At 41.3% G+C, this 12,705-nt stretch overlaps 1 protein-coding gene across 2 annotated transcripts in view; it reads left to right on the top strand.

The window, feature by feature from the left end:
* The window catches only part of CFDP1 (craniofacial development protein 1), a 106,525-nt gene that overhangs the window by 65,724 nt on the left and 28,096 nt on the right, over window positions 1-12,705 (top strand). The window lies entirely within an intron of this gene.

Raw genomic sequence — 12,705 nt, 5'->3', positions numbered from 1 at the left:
CAACCTTTTGGTGTGTGGGACTACGCTCCAACCAACTGAGCCACACTGGTCAGGACTCTATAATACTACCCCAAATATGAATAGTGGTAGTTTCTTAAAGTTTAGCTGTAATGTAGAATCTAAAAGCATATCATTAAACTTTTTGTACTATTACATTAAAACCTTTGGTGTCACTTGCACTTTGAATGACTTTTTTTCCTCATATATGTGATTTGTAATACCATGCATTAGTCATTTGGAAAATACTTTTTTGCTGGGTTATACAGATCCCATGTTGACTAATTTCATTAATAAGTCACATACATTAATATCACTGCCAGTCTCATCAGAATGTCTTTAAGTACTGGGACGCTGTCCAGCTCACGGTGGTAGATACAGGTTTTCCAAAATTCTAAAGCTGAAAATTAATCATTGGCAGCAGATACTCTTTGGTTCTCTTTGAAGTGACGGACTTACTTTGCTCACTTTTGAGAAATGAGAAAATGTCTGCTAAGTACACTAGTATGAATAACCACAGTTTATCTGGATAAAGCAGATTATTTAGCTTGCAACTCAGTTGCACAAATGCTTCTCCTGGAGACTACCACTCAGCAGAAGTGCTTTATGCTCACTTCTTAGTTTGTAAAATAGGGTATGAAAGATAACTATTTAAGAATAAAGATTTAATAAATTAGTGACCTTATTTTTAATTAAATTGTATTTATTTTATTACAAATACCCATTATAAATATAGTTTATAGAAATTCATTTTTACTTAATTGTTACTTTGCTCTCTTAAAGTTCTTATTTTAGAATCACTTTATATTGGATAAACTGAATAGATTAGTATTTCAGAAGAGTTGCTAAAATTGTGAAGAGTTCCCGTAAACTTTTCAGCTTCCCTGAATGTTAACATCTTATGTGACCATGGAACATTTGTCAAAATTAAGAGCTCAACAATGGGACAAAGCTATTAACCAAACTCTAGACTTTATTTCAGTTTTCCCAGGACTGTCCTTTTGCTCTTCTAGCATCCAGTGCAGAATACTCCATTGCATTTAGGCAGCCATTTTTTTTTCTGATTTTAGAAAGAGAGATGTTTATTGATTTTATAGAGAGAAGGTGGGAGAGAGACACAGCAATGTCAGAGAGAAATATCGATCTGTTGCCTCCCATATGCTCCCCAACCAGGAATGGCACCCACAACCTTTTGGTGCACAGGAACACTCACCAGCCAACTGGACAATCTGGCCAGGGCCAGGCAGTAATTTTTAAACAGCACTTTTTCCGTTTCCCACCACATTTAGGAAAATAAATACATTTTAGATTTATAGAAGAGTTGCAAAGATAGAATAGAAACTGCCCTGTACCCTTCACCCAGCTTCTCCTAAAGTAAACATCTTGCATTACCATAGTGCATTTATCTGAACTGATAGACCAGTGAGGTCACCGCCTTTTTAGACCATCATGAGGGCACCTTCCCATGAGGGCACCTTCCCGGGAGATATGTCTTAGATTTTTCAAGACCTCGACATCTGTGAGCCTCACACTCACATGACTGCAGGCTTGGAGTCAGACAGACCAGGGCTTTGCATCCCACCTCAGCCATGTCTTGCTCTGTGACCTCAGTAATATTAGCTTCCTCCTCCACAAATGGGTAAATGGCACTCAACAAACCGCTGCTTTGTTCTTAAGTGAAACTAGACTTTGTTTCTTTTTTTGTTTGTTTTTTTGTTTTTAATTCTCCGGCAGTGAAGAGTGCTTATGGCGAAGTGTGGTGCTAGGGATACAGAGAGAAAGAAAAAGGACTGTGCTCAAAGAATTAAAATCCTAGTGGGGAAGAGACATGCCCCTATAACAAACTCTGAAATAAGTTCTTCTTGTTGACCTGAAGCAGTCATCTCCAGCCCAGTTAAAGAGCCATGTGGCTTGTGTACGTCCCTGTCTGTTCTTACTTCACAGGTCACAGTTCCCTTCGGGGCTTCCACATACTACTGCTTTGTAGAATAGATCTTAAAGGCAACAAATATCTCAATATTTCTTTGTGGGCCAGATCTCCTTTCCCCAGCTAGACCTCCTGCTGCCCTTCAGGCAGTGGTAGCAATAATGACTTGGTACTCTGGTCCTGTGACAGACCTCAGGAGAGAATGATGATAATAGTTACACTCGCCTCATGGATGCTGAATGCATATTATTTCTACTCCTAGGGAATAATTTCATCCCTGTTTTACAGATAAAGAAAAGCCAGGTTTGGCTTTAGCCAGGATAATGCAGATTATTTAGCTTGCAACTCAGGTTTGTTAATTTGCCCCCCCCACCCCCCAAAATAGGCAGAACCCAGATTCATACCCAGGTTAGTCTGACTCCAAAGCCTGAGCTCCTTCCTCTGTATTGTGATGTCTTTCCAAGGAGATGGAAGCTGAGACACAAAGACTTAAACAAGGGTGGCAAGTAGTTTTCCTGACACCTAATAGTAACCGTCATGGTTATCATATTGCCATGTAGAGAAAGATTCTGAAGCTCTATGGGGACTCAGAAGGCAGGAATGCTGTGAGTGCCCAAGCCTGCTGTGGGCACGGGAGGAGAGTCCATGGACACGTGAGACAGATAACCGTTCGCTCCATAGGTGGTAATTCTCCCTTTGGACATTGGCGCTTTCCGTTTTTTAAAAGAAGGGCTTCCCTTCTGTCTGGACTTGAAATGTTCTTTGAGAGACAAGGATTACAGGAAGGTTGTGATCCATGTTTAACTTACATGCTTAAATAGTTAAGCTTTTATATTACAGGAAAAAAATTTTAATATTAGTATCAGGTAAACACCTGTTGCATTGGAGACATGCGTGGGGTAGTTAAGATTCTTTAGAATGGATTTTTATGGTCATTTCTATAGAGATTCTTCTTTTAAATATAAAAAGTGGTTACTGCAGAAGGCATAAGCAATCTGCCTCAATTACAAATCGTCTCTATTGTTCCCAGAAGAGGCTGCTGTAACAGATTACCATAGACTGAGCAGCTTATAAACAACAGAAATTTATGAAGGCACAGGCAGAGCCCATGTATGGTGAGCTGCTTTCTGGTTCACGAATGGCTCTTTTCAGACCAGCCCACTTGGAAGGGACAAGGGAGCTCTCTAGGGCCTCTTTTTAAATCACATTAATCCCATTGACGAGGGCTGCACCCGCATGATTTAATCATCCCCCAAAGCCCACCTCTAACTACCATCACATTGGGATTAAGTTTCAACATGAATTTGAGGGGACACAGTACAAACTGTAGGAGTAAAGGTCTAATTCTATCATTCTTTCCTCATTTAGTAGCCGTAGTACTTGTATAATATCAACCTCTCCTCGTCTGATTCCCAGTTCCTATAGGAAAGATGGGATAAATGCAAAATGCTTGATTTTTTTTTTTTTTTTTACTTACCCAGAATTTCAGCTGGCTTTGCAGAAATTGATAGGCTGGTTCTAAAAGTCATTTGGAAACTCAAGGGACCCAGAATAGCCAAAACAGTTTTGAAAAAGAACAGAGTTGGAGGGAGGATGTACATTTCCCAATTTCAAAACGTACTACATAGCTACAGTAATCAAGATGGTGGTGCTGGCATAAGGACAGCCATATAAATGAGTAGAATTGAGCTGAGAGTTCAGAAATAGACCTTCGCGTGGTGCGGTCAGAGAATTTTTGACCGGGCGGCCAAGGCAGTTAAATGGGGAAGGTGTCGTCTCTTCAACATACAGTACTGCGACAACTGGATAACTCTTATAGCAGTGTCATTTATAATAACCAAAGGGGGGAACTACCCAAATGTTTATCAATTGATAAATGCATAAACAAAATGTGTAAAATCCATACAATGGAATATTTGGCCCTGAAAATGTGTGAGGTACTGATTCATGCTACAAAATAAATGAATCTTGAAAACTGTGTTCAGTGAAAGAAGTCAGGCACCAAAGGCCATACTGTATGATTCCGTTTACATGAAGCATCTTCCAGACTAAGCCAATCTGTAGAGACCGAAAGTAGAATACTGGTTGTCAGGGGCTGGGGAAGATAAGGAATGGGGCGCAACTGTTAATGTGTACAGAGGTTGGTTGTTTTGGGAGGGGGGCATGGAACTCTTTAAGAATTAGTAGTGTTGCTTACACAACTTTGTGACTATACTAGTAACTGCTGAAACAAATACTTTAAAAGACTATATTTTATGATATGCAAATTATGTCTCTTTACAAAAAAGGAAGAGCTTGTAGTAAATTATTACTTCAATAAAGGTTGATTTAAGGTAAACCAAAGGGAAAAAAACAACTTTCAGTTTTCTGAAGTTTGAACCAAACAACAGACTTTATTTGGATTTCGCCAGTTTTCCCACTACTGTCCTTTTTGTGGTCCAGGATTCAAATCAGGATTTCACCTTGCAGTTAGTTTTCATGTCTCTAGAGCAGGGTGTCAAACTCATTTTCACCAGGGCCCACATCAGCCTTGTGGTTGCCTTCAAAGGGCCGAATGTAATTTTAGGGCTGTATACATGTAACTCCTCCTTAACAGTTAAGCGAGAGCTCAGCGCTGCCTCCAGGTAGAAACAAGGTGCCAGGCTGGATAAAACAAGGTGGAGGGCCGGATTCATTCAGCCTGCAGGCCTTGTGTTTGCCACCTGTGCTCCATAGTCTCCTTTAATCTGTGACAGTTTCTAAGTCTTCATTTTTCATGTCCTTGATATTTTTTTTAATCCTCACCCAAGGATATGTGTATTGATTTTTTAGAGAGAAAAACATCGATGTGAGGGAGAAACATCAATCCATTGCCTCCTGTGTGCACCCTAACTAGGGGGTCAAACCCACAGCCAGCTGAACCACCAGTCCAGGGCGACCTTGACACTTAATGAGTACTGGTCAGGTATTTTGTAAAGTGTCCCTCCTTTTGAGTTTGCCTCGTGTTTTCTCACCATGAGACTGGAACAGTGGATGTCTGGAAAGACTGTTGGCGAAGTGATGTGCCCTTCTAACCATCCCACATAGTCGAATATCACTGGGGATGTTAACCTTGATCACTTGCTCCAAGGGGAATCTGCCAGGTTTCTCCACTGTAAAGCTAGTACTTTTTTTCCCTTTTAAGTTGACCTTTTTTATTGCTTTTTCAGTTTTTCAGGTCACTTTGGATTAGTGTTCTGTTGGTATTCACAAAGGAATGTTGATACTAGTTACTGAACTTGAGCTCCCAGAATACATAGCTGAGACCATCTGCATTTTCCCCCCAAAAAGTGACATCACTTTTCGGGGTTGGGGTGGGTGAGTCCTGATGACTGCCTGGGTTTTCAAGTCTTTATGAGGCAGCACGGTGCTGCCTTAGAGGAGAGAAATGGAGCAGGGTGATTTCCAGAGTTTGCACGGTATATCCATCTCTCTGGGAGTGTTGACTTTTTTTTTAAGTGGTAGTTTTTACAACTATCTTGAAAAATGAAAGCGTGCATAGTGTAGAATATCTACAATTGTAATAGTTTATTCTTTTTTAATTTAAATTATTTTATTGTTGTTCAATTACAGTTGTCCATATTTTCTCCCCACCTCTCCTCCCACCCCCTCCAAACCCGCCTCCCTCCCTTGCTCCCACCGTCCCCCTTGGCTTTGTCCATGTGTCCTTTACAGTAGTTCCTGAAAACCCTTCTCTCCGCTGCCCCCTCCCCCCTCCCCTCTGGCTTTTGTTAGATTGTTCTTAATTTCAATGACTCTGGTTATATTTTGTTTGCTTTTTTTCTTTTGTTGATTATGTTCCGGTTAAAGGTGAGATCACATGTTAATAGCTTATTCCTGACTTCCTCAATTCTGTCTGTCCATCTGATCCTACGTGTGGCAGAGTGTTTCCTCGCAGAGAACTTTGGCAAAGGTGACATTCCTGGTCCATGGCTACTTCATTTACGTTTCACCAGGAACTTTTTATGTCAGAATCCAGGACATGACCTCGCTGCCTTTGTGTTATTAACACTAGATGGACACTGGTAAGCACTGTGTGTCCTGTGAAATTTAAGAAAGGTGAGTCCTCATGGGGGATGTTTTGTGGACACAGAACATTTACATTGTGGACACTGTCACTCATTGTTGGCCATGCTGCCGTCCAATTCTGTTTGTCTCTCCTAATGGACGTTCCGGGTTCTTGGGTGGTGATCTGGAAGCCTCCAGACCTCATTTCAAGAAGATCTTGACTATTCCCTTGTGCAGCCTCAGTGCAGTCACTGATTACTTGACCAGGTCCTGTGGCAGCTGGACACCAATATAGGACCAAATAATACATCTTTAATGGACCAACATTTACCAAGATTTTAAAGTTTATTCAGTTACGTTTTTTTATATTTGAGCTTCCACACTGGTGTACCTCAAACCAATCACAATAATAGGAACAAAAGATCTTGATTTCCTATTACCAAACTCAGTTTTTGGGGATGTTTTTTCTGAACATCGTTGTGTCTGGGGTCTTCTTATAAGGGATCATTATTTTCATTCTAAAAATTTTACTTTGAGTATTCTTTCATTCAGCTTCCCTTCTATTTTGGTTTTCTTCTCATGCAATTGTACATCTACTATAAAACATCTGAACATGAGCTATAGCCCTGACTGGTGTGGCTCAGTTGGTTGGGCATCATCCTGCAAAGCAAAAGGTTGCAGGTTCAATTCCTGGTCTGGGCACCTGCCTCGGTTGTGGGTTTGTCCCCAGTCAGGGCGTGTACAAGAGGCAACCAATTGATGCTTCTCTCTCACATCAATGTTTCTCTCCCTCCCCTTCCCTCTCTCTAAAAATAAATAAATGAAATATTTTTTTAAAAAACCATGAACTAGCCCTGGCTGGCGTAGCTCAGTGGATTGAGCGTGGTCTGGGAACCAAAGTGTCCCAGGTTCGAATCCCAGCCAGGGTACATTCCTGGGTTGCAGGCCATAACCCCCAGCAACCGCACATTGATGTTTCTCTCTCTCTCTCTCTCTCTCTCTCTCTCTCTCTCTATCTCTATCTCCCTCCCTTCCCTCTCTAAAATAAATAAATAAAATCTTAAAAAAACAAAACAAACCCAAAAAAACCCATGAACTGTAATATGGTTGGTCTTGAGTTATACCATTATTTTATAGGTATTTTTCTAATTGGCATACTTCCCATAATTTTGCTTTCTAAAGCAGTTAAAGTGGCTTAACTCCTGATTCCTCCGTTTTCTTATTGAGGTGAATTTCACATAAAATAAACCATTTTAAAGTGTACAATTCAATGGTATTTGGTACATTCACATTGTTGTGCAGTCTTTACCTTGAGTCCTTTTAATATTTGCACATAGCAGTGAAAAAACATGCCATGGGCCGCCAAAGCCTGAATATGCTGACAGGGCAAACTTTTCATTAGTTTTAGAATTCGTGCACTATTGGGGGAGGTTAGTTTCATCCAACAGCCAAACAGTTGGTCTATTTGGGTTTTCAGTTACTGGTTTATCATGGCCTGTTGTCCCTACCATAATTGCACTAAATAAGGGCTCTAAAATTGTTCATGCTGTTTCAATTTTGGGATAAAGGACAAACTTTCTTACATAGATTCTTAAAATATCCTCATAATTAAACAAATGCTTTTAAGTTTTTGCACAGAAGGTTGTATATTCATTTGTTACACATTTTACTACTATCAAATTATCCACCGAATTTTCCTTTTCTTTGCCTTGTTAGGAAATCGGCTTTGCACAACCTTGCATTAACTGATTTACAGTGGTATGGCAGGAAAGAGAGTAGGGCTAGTCAGTGTTAGGGTACTGATCATGTTCATTTCATCATGCCACCGTGGAGAGCTCTGCTTAGTGTACTAGCTAAGGCAGTTCCAAAGCTATTGCTGAGTTTCTATTTGGAAGCTTTTAAAGTAATTGAGCTAGTGATGAAGTCATGAACTACTTCCCAGGCTTCCGTCATGTACTCTGGGGCTTTGTGCTCCCCTAAAGACTGTGGGAAGTGCCCCTACTTTGTCATGCACATATATTTTCTCTAAAATTCCTTTCCGTTTTGGAATAGTTCCATTACCGTTTGTTACTCATCTACATGATATGGACCAGCAGCTTTTTGCTAGAGAAAAAATGAAGTCAACGCATTAGGGGATTCAGAGCCACAGGCCACCCGAGGGCTTCCCAGAGGTAGAATCTTCAACAAAGGAACTGCTGTTGAACAAGCTAGAAGACCATGCACATGCAGAGAAAACTGGCTCCTAGTGCCGCCAGCACCAGTGTTTTCTCTGACCAGCTAAAATGTGAAAGAGTCTTTACTGAATGGCATTTAGAAATGTTTAGTGTCATGCAATAGAGTCTTTACATTTAGCTCAGAGACTTTTTCTATTTCCCAAGGACCAAGCCAATCTCCACCTTCCGCATGAACAACCGGAAGTTGGAACCCCTACAGGGTATGTTTACTGATGGACCTGACCTTAAATCCAATTATTTTCTTCAAGGAGCTTCAACTGCTGTAGCAGGGAGACTGCTGTCCTCATTGCAGCAGATTCAGAGTTGCTGCCAGCGGACTGAGGGCAGGCCACTGCATTAGGGCAGGCCTTTGCACCCCTGACTTTGGGGCTGCATAGTTCTTTGTGTTGGAGAACTGTCCTGTGAGTTACAGGATGTTTTGCTGCCACCCTAGCCTCTATTCTCTAGATGCCAGTTGTACCTCTTCTTCCTTCCCAGGCTTTGACAACCAAAAATGTCTCCAGACATTGCTAAATGTTACCTGGGTGCCAAAATCACTCAAGATCGAGAATCACTGACCCATGTTTTCTCCCAAATGTAGGGTTCTTAATTCTTAACCCAGCCTCCTTACCTCAAAATATATGTTCTTCTCCTAAGAGCCTAGAAAAAGGATGCCTGTTCTGCTTTTGTGTGCATATAGGAGTGGGTATGCTAATCTACAGGATTTGGTCAGAATTGTAGCTGGATGTAGCTTTGGCAACCACTGGGGATGGGAAGTGATGAGCCAGCAGGGATCTTCTTACCACCCACCCAGCCTCTTTCTCTCACTAAAAAATCTTTTACAGTCTCTCTGTTAATGAGTCAGCTAGTAAAACACTCTTTTGCCAAAGCTATTATGAGGCAGAGACATAGCAGAGTTTGTACACCTGAGTACCTGTTATACAGACTTTTTCTTTCTGGAGAATGGGGAAGGATCCCGGCAAAAATATAAGTGCCATCGTGGATTTGTGACTATAGTGAGTAGCAGTTTTTCAAACAATGGATCTGAAATGCTTTTCCCAAAAATACCCATTAGGAAGTACCACTGTTCTCTACATCTTAGAGTAGAAAGTACACCCTGGCGTCAGAGGATTATAAACCCCTTGCATAGCATGCCACAGATTGGTCTGACAGTGGATTGATTCTGTGGCCTGGTGCTAGCAACAGCTAACACCCTCGGTGCGGCCTGTGATATTCAGGCACCTGTGGTGCATACTTAAAGTGTTAAGCTTGGAATGTGTGTACCACACAAGTATTAGGAATTTTAAAAAGCAAATGCCACTGGAGTTTTAGAAGTGAAAGAGACCATAGGATAGGCAGCTAAGACAAGCTAAGGACTGGAGCAGAGTCAAAAGACTGAGGCCTTTTGATTGCTACCTCCAGGTCCTTTCTGGTGTGCCGTTCTGCCTCCTGAGCTGGCTGCTTGAAAAGAGCAATCAGCGGAGCACAGAGAGGGAGCTTTAGAGATGGTGACAAATGCAAAAGCAAGAAGTGAGAAGTGGAAAGGGAACACAGCAGCTTTGCCTCCTCCAGAAATGCTGTGTCTGCCTTTTCTTTTCCTGGAGCCGTGGAAGGTGTGTCCGCATTGCTGGTTCAGCGCTGGGAGGGCAGACTGGGAAATCAGGTCTTTCTCCTATACCCAACTGAAGCCTTCTCCTGTTTCCTGTGAGGCCAAAGAAGCGTTCGTTCCTGAGCCCTCTTTGCCAGAGCAATGCCCAGCACATAGGAGTTCTGCTTACAGTTTCCTCGCTAAGGGCTTTTTGCCTTAAATTCTCTGCTAATCCAATCAATCACCTATTTTGGAGAGAAACTACAGTGTTCTTTTGACATTGAACACTGTTTTGACAGTGTGATGATTGTTCAGTCTTTCATGGACTTTCTCCTCTAGGTAGATGCCAGCCTCAGCATTACAAGAGTGTCTTTCTTAATGTTATAGCAAAACCAGTTGGGTTTCCATTGGGCTATTAATAGCATCCAGTCTCTTCTGGACTAAGAAGTGTAGGTCACAGTCAAGAACAGCAGCCATCAAGGAGAATTGTAGCTGATGGTATGTGGTGCAGGTGGATGGGCAGGCAGCTACTGCTGAAATTTGCCTAATTTACATAACTATTAACATTTACATAAGAATTCATTTAAAAGCTAGTGCCTTGCCAGTAAAATCTAATGAGGTGACACATAGAATCATTAGAGCATAATTAACTGGGAGCAAACTGATAGAAGTATGTGCTCTGCCAGTAGAAGCCCCTCGCTTGCCCGTTTTGCCTTTGGGCCAAATGTGACACTAGCCTGAGAAGAGAATAGTCATCATGAAAATATTTTTTTTCCTTCCAAGCCAGGAAACACTCACAATGGAGTCTGCTTCTCCATTCTGGACATTAGGATGTGCAGGAAACAGCCAGCTGTTACCAGCTGAGGTTTTCCTGCTGATACATGAACTCTTGAGTCCATGGTGACCTGTCTTGATAGTGAGTTAATGAAGAATCTGGTCCTTGAGTTGACCCTGTCCTTAAAAGCTTTCTGTGGAGCTGAAACAACATTCCTCTAATGTATGAGTGAACTCTTTCTTACTCAGCAAATGAGAAACAGAAGGGGAGGGAAGGACCTGTGAGGCAGAGAAGTGGAGAATCTACTAAGGGGCTTCTTTAAAAAAAAAAATTTAACCTCACTCGCAGACAGAAATTTCATTCCAAAAAATATTTTTCTTTCATTGCATAACCTGAATAAAACTGGTCTTGAATTTGTTATGTTGCCTTTCACCCCAAGGCAATGACATTGTGTTGAGGGACTTCCCCACCCATTTTGCTAACCAGAAACTACTTTGAATTGAGCAGCATAAGTATTTGAGCTCTATGAAAACATTTAAGTGTAGGAAAAAGAAAGTAAATTTTTACATGTGTAAGTAAATATTATTAACCTAGGATTTATTAAAGGAGGCAGGTCCTCTCTTTAGCTCACTAGAGAAAGAAGTCTCCTTTAAATTAGGTTATCTTTGAGAACCAGGAATTACTTCTTCTCTTGACATTAAATTCTTCTTCTAGTTCTTGATGGTGATGTTCCATGGTCTGAAGGGGCCCCAGGGTTGTTGTGCATACCTCTGTCACGGGGTTAGTTCTCAGTGCCGTTCTGAAAGTGAGATTTTATCAGGCAGTGTATTTCCGCCGAGCTGATTCATGGCAGCCATACTCACACGGCTGGTATTACATTTGGTTTAGAAAACCAGAATGCTTTTTTGTTAACTTACTACTATTTCACTAACCAGAAGAGTCTGTCCTATAGAGGCATCCCAAAGACACTACCGGGAAATTGAAAAAAGTGACAGGAGGCTTTTTTGTTTGTTAAGCCAAGAAATGAAAATGGATTGGTCACCTCAAAGACACATTCTCCATATGCCATTTGGAGACTTTTAAGGAGTTGTGCTCTACATAAGGCATGTATCTATCTGGTACTTGGTATTAGTGGTTTATATTTAGAACACTCTCTGCCTGGTTAGTGCTAAATAGCCTCAAGATGGTAAATTGAACACATGTCACTACACATGTGCCCTGAATCCCTAAATATATCAGAAGGATATACTCGTATGTCCTTGACAGTGCTGGAAATGAAGGAATGTCCTGGGTAGTCTAGAATTCCTGAAGGAGAGAAGGCAGATGGAATCATATTAAAGGTAATCGGCAGCCAAAGCCCTGTGTGTCCTACCCCTCCCCATCATCACTGGGCACAGGCTGCGGGGAGTAGATGGAGTCTTTACACGCTGGCGTCTCAAACATCACCAGCAAGCAGATAACTAAGAGTCTCCAAACATCAGAGAAAAACCAACATCACAAAGAGAAGCTCCATGCTCAAGAAGTTAAAAAACTGCCCTGACCAGCATGGCTCAGTTGGTTGAGCATTGTCCCTCCAAGCAAAAGGTCACAGGTTCAATTCCCAGTCAGGGCACATGCCTGGGTTGCAGGTTCAGTCCCCAGTTGGGGCACATGCGAGAGGCAACTGATGGATGTTTCTCTCTCACACTGATGTTTTTCTTCCTCCCTCCCCCTTTGTAAATAAACTAAATAGAAAGAAATTTAAAAACTGACATTGAAGGATCCAATAACACAAGAAAGGAGACTTGAACAGAAGTGTATTTATACCCTGGAAGTGATAAAAATAGAATATTGCATTCATTTAACAAAAACAGATTCTTATTGGGGGGGAACATATTTTATTTCCTACATCTTGGAAATGAAAGTTGTTTATTTATCTAGAACCTTGCTAAAAGGGCTGTATAGCATAATGGATATAACTAAACAGAATTAGTGAAGAAGAAAAGGCCAAAGAGTTTTCCTAGAATATAAAATAATAAAAAGAGGAAAGGTGACAGAAAGCGAATACATTCAAGGTGTGGCTATTTCCAAAGTTCTTGAGTTCATCCCCTGTGAGTTGTGGGAGAAAGGGAGAAAGTGGATAAGGGGAACAAATACCCAGAGAAGTAAGAGAAGGAAATTCCCCAGCAGAAGATGAGCA

Source organism: Phyllostomus discolor, chromosome 12 (assembly GCF_004126475.2).
Source record: "Phyllostomus discolor isolate MPI-MPIP mPhyDis1 chromosome 12, mPhyDis1.pri.v3, whole genome shotgun sequence".
NCBI lineage: Eukaryota > Metazoa > Chordata > Mammalia > Chiroptera > Phyllostomidae > Phyllostomus > Phyllostomus discolor.
Note: the sequence above shows the minus strand (reverse complement) of the source record. Positions and strands in the feature narration are given on the sequence as shown.